This window comes from Lathyrus oleraceus, chromosome 2 (genome assembly GCF_024323335.1).
Source record: "Lathyrus oleraceus cultivar Zhongwan6 chromosome 2, CAAS_Psat_ZW6_1.0, whole genome shotgun sequence".
In the NCBI taxonomy this organism is placed as follows: domain Eukaryota; kingdom Viridiplantae; phylum Streptophyta; class Magnoliopsida; order Fabales; family Fabaceae; genus Lathyrus; species Lathyrus oleraceus.
In genome coordinates, this window is record NC_066580.1 from 66,887,042 (window position 1) to 66,891,949 (window position 4,908).

The window sequence follows — 4,908 nt, forward strand, 5'->3', positions numbered from 1 at the left end:
ATACAAGCAAAAAATACATCAGTAGTGTAACAACCCAATTTTAGTAATTATTTATTATATTATTATTACTATATTTTATTTTATTTATTTGGAGTGTTAATTAATAAATTGGTTGTTAGGTAGTATAATAATCGATTATATTAACTAATTTGATGTGTTAATTAATTATTTAGTTGATATGAGTTATCATGAATAATTGAATTAATTAACTTGGTGTGCATATTGTGTTAGTTTAATTTAATTGAACTAATTAGAGATATTTAAATATTAGGTCTTATTGGGCCTATTAATTAAATTAGAAGTATCATGATTTAAGCCCAAATAGAATACTAGTATATAAAACGGAGGAGAGTGAGAATTAGGATTCACTTGATCATTTGACAACAATAGAGAAAGAGAAGAGGAAAAGTGAGGAGAAGAGGGGAAAAACAAGAAAAAAGGGTGATAATTAGGATTCACTTGATCATTTGACAACAATAGAGAAAGAGAAGAGGGAAAGTGAGGAGAAGAGGAGAAGAGGGAAAGATAATTAGGATTCACTTGATCACTTGATCATTTTGAAAACGTCGATGTGACGCCCTTTTGTGTATATGCGTGCTTATTTACTCTGATTATATGTTAAGTATTTTGGGGTAGACTAACGACTATTGACCAACTGGTCGACCCTGCTCTGATACCACTAATGTAACACCCCTTTTTCTTGTTCTTCCCCTCTTCTCCTCACTTTTCCTCTTCTCTTTCTCTATTGTTGTCAAATGATCAAGTGAATCCTAATTCTCACTCTCCTCCCTTTTATATACTAGTATTCTATTTGGGCTTAAATCATGATACTTCTAATTTAATTAATAGGCCCAATAAGACCTAATATTTAAATATCTCTAATTAGTTCAATTAAATTAAACTAACACAATATGCACACCAAGTTAATTAATTCAATTATTCATGATAACTCATATCAACTAAATAATTAATTAACACATCAAATTAGTTAATATAATCGATTATTATACTACCTAACAACCAATTTATTAATTAACACTCCAAATAAATAAAATAAAATATAGTAATAATAATATAATAAATAATTACTAAAATTGGGTTGTTACAACTCTCCCCCACTTAAAAGATTTTCGGCCTCGAAAATACCTTAAACGAACAACTCCGGATACGATTCCTTCATCTTATCCTCGAGTTCCCAAGTAATATTGCCATTGGCGACTCCGCCCCATATCACTTTCACCAAAGCAATCTCCTTACCACGAAGTTTCTTCACTTCTCGATCTTCAATTCGCATAGGTGATGTATCAACCGTTAAATTATCCCGCACTTGCACATCATCTAATGGAACAACATGCGATGGGCCCGCAATGTACCTCCTCAATTGAGACACATGGAACACATCATGAAGATTAGAAAGTGATGGTGGTAATGCAATCTGATATGCCACTTCACCTATCCTCTCGGAAATTTGATAAGGACCAATGAAACGCGGCGTCAACTTATGCGACTTCAAAGCTCTACCAACACCCGTTATTGGCGTAACTCGAAGAAACACATGCTCATCTTTCTCAAACTCAAGAGCTTTCCTCCTCTTATCATGGTAACTCTTTTGACAACTCTGAGAAGCCTTCATCTTCTCTTGAATCATCTCAATCTTATCCGTAGTCTCTTGAATCAACTCGGGTCCAACCACAACACTCTCTCCCGATTCGTACCAACATAAAGGAGTTCTACACCTTCTACCATAAAGAGCCTCAAAATGTGCCATCCCAATACTCGAATGGAAACTGTTGTTATACGTAAACTCGATCAAAGGCAAGAAACTATCCCAATTTCCTCCTTGTTCCAAAACACAAGACCTCAAAAGATCTTCAAGTGACTGAATAGTCCTCTCCGTTTGACCATCAGTTTGCGGATGATACGCCGAACTCAAACGCAACTTCGTACCCAAAGCACTTTGCAAACCTTCCCAAAATCTCGAAGTGAACCTCGGATCTCTATCTGAAACAATGCTCGACGGAATACCATGCAAACACACAATCCTTTCGATGTACAACTTAGCAAGTCTCTCCATCGAATAATCCATCCTCATCGGAATAAAATGAGCACATTTCGTCAACCTGTCCACAACGACCCAAATCGCCTCACAATTACTCGATGTTCTCGGCAAGCCCGAAACAAAATCCATAGAGATACTATCCCACTTCCACTCGGGAATAGATAATGGTTGCATCAAACCAGACGGCTTTTGATGTTCAATCTTTGACTTTTGAAAAGTCAAACATGAATACACAAATTCCGCTACCTCCTTCTTCATACCTTGCCACCAAAATATCTTTCTCAAGTCTTGATACATTTTAATAGCACCAGAATGAATACTCAGACCACTTCTATGCCCTTTCTCAAGAATCCTCTTTCTCAAATCTGCAACATCCGGAACACAAACTCGATCACGACACCTCATGATACCATTCTCATCAATCCGAAAGTCACCACCTTTGCCTTGATTAATCAATGTCATAACATCGACTAATTTCAAATCTGACTTCTAACCTTCTCTAATCTCGTCAAGAATGCCACATGTAAGCTTCAACATACCAAGCTTAACACCCGAAGGCATCGCTTCACAAACCAAACTCAAATCTCTAAATTGCTCCAACAATTCAAACTCTCGAATTATCAACATAGACATGTGCAATGACTTCCTACTCAATGCATCAGCTACAACATTCGCCTTTCCAGGATGATAATTCAAACCAAAATCATAATCTTTCAAGAATTCCAACCATCTCCTTTGCCTCATATTCAATTCTTTCTGATCGAACAAGTACTTCAAACTCTTGTGATCACTAAACACATCAAATCTCGATCCAAACAAATAATGTCTCCAAAGCTTCAACACAAACACAATGGCGGCCAACTCTAAATCATGCGTCGGATAATTCCTCTCATGAACTTTAAGTTGCCTTGAAGCATAAGCTACCACTTGCCCTTTTTGCATCAAAACACCTCCCAAACCCAACAAAGAAGCATCACAATACACAACGAAAGTTTCTAATGGATCCGGCAAAATCAAAATAGGAGTCGTAGTCAATCTTCTCTTAAGCTCTTGAAAATTCGATTCACACTGCGAAGTCCAAATGAAAGCTTGACCTTTCCTAGTCAACTGCGTCAATGGTAACGACAACTTAGAAAATCCTTCAATGAACTTCCTATAATAACCAGCCAAACCAAGGAAACTTCGAATCTCAGCAACAGACTTAAGAGCTTCCCATTGAGATACAACTTCAATCTTCGTAGGATCCACAGAAATACCACCACTCGAAATCACATGCCCAAGAAAACTTACTTCACTCAACCAAAACTCACATTTAGAGAGTTTAGCATACAACTTCCTCTCTTTCAACACCGATAACACAAACTTCAAATGCTCGGCATGATCCTCTTCGCTCTTAGAATAAATCAATATATCGTCGATGAACACAACAACGAACTTATCCAGATAATCATGAAAAATTCTATTCATATACTCCATAAATACACCAGGTGCATTAGTCACACCAAAAGGCATCACGGAGTACTCGTAGTGACCATACCTTGTCTGAAAAGCAGTCTTTTGAATATCCTCAGCCTTTACACGAATCTGATGATACCCAGACCTCAAATCGATCTTGCTAAACACACAAGCTCCAACCAGCTGATCCATCAGATCGTCAATCCTCGAAAGTGGATACTTGTTCTTAATCGTCACTTTGTTCAGTTGTCTATAATCAACACATAATCTCATAGAACCTTCTTTCTTCTTGACTAACAGAACAGGTGCACCCCACGGCGACACACTAGGATGAATAAACTTCTTCTCAAGCAATTCTTCAAGTTGACTCTTCAACTCTTTCAACTCGAAAGCAGACATTCTATAGGGAGCCATTGATACAGGACTAGTTCCAGGAACTAAATAAATCGAAAACTCAACCTCACGTTCCGGTGGTAAATCACTTATATCTTCCGGAAATACCTCCGCAAACTCACAAACTATTGGCAATTCTTCAATCGTCCTCTTCTCACGAATATCCAAAGTTGCCAACAACATAAACAACTCGGCACCATCTTGCACCGATTCCTCAACTTGCTTAGCAAACACAAACCAATCCTCCTTAGCACCAACCTCAGGAAAAATAACCGTCTTCTCAAAATAGTTGATATACACCCGATTAAATTCTAACCAATTCATACCCAAAATCACATCAAATTGCTCTAAAGGAAGACAAACTAAATCGATTCCAAAATCCCTACCAAAGATACTCAACGGACACTTCAGACACACATAGGAAGTAGAAACAGAACCCATAGCAGGTGTATCAATAACCATACTTCTACGCATATCAGATAATATCAGATTCAATCGCTTAACACAATCCAAAGAAATGAAAGAATGTGTTGCACCGATATCAATAATGGCAGTCAAAGGTGTACCATTAATAAAGCACGTACCTTGGATTAGCCTATCATCGGTAGTGGCCTCCGCACCAGACAATGCAAACACCTTTCCCTTCGCTTGCTCCTTCTTCGGCTTATCACATTTGGTACTAATGTGACCTTTCTCACCACAATTGAAATAAGTCACACTCGGACCAACTCCACACTGGTTTGCTCTGTGACCACTCTTGCCACAATTGAAACACGTCACAGAATCCTTACAATCAACAGTACGATGACCTTCAATGCCACATTTGAAACACTTAAGTGGAGTAGAAGATCCTCCCCCACTTGGCTTCCTGCCAAAACCAGATTGTCTCCTCTTGTCATCATACGGTTTCCCACGATCCTGGTTTTTCCCCTTCAAACTCTTGTAGAAAGAAGCACTCGCCCTACTATCCTCATCATAAACCCGACTCTTGTTAACCAACT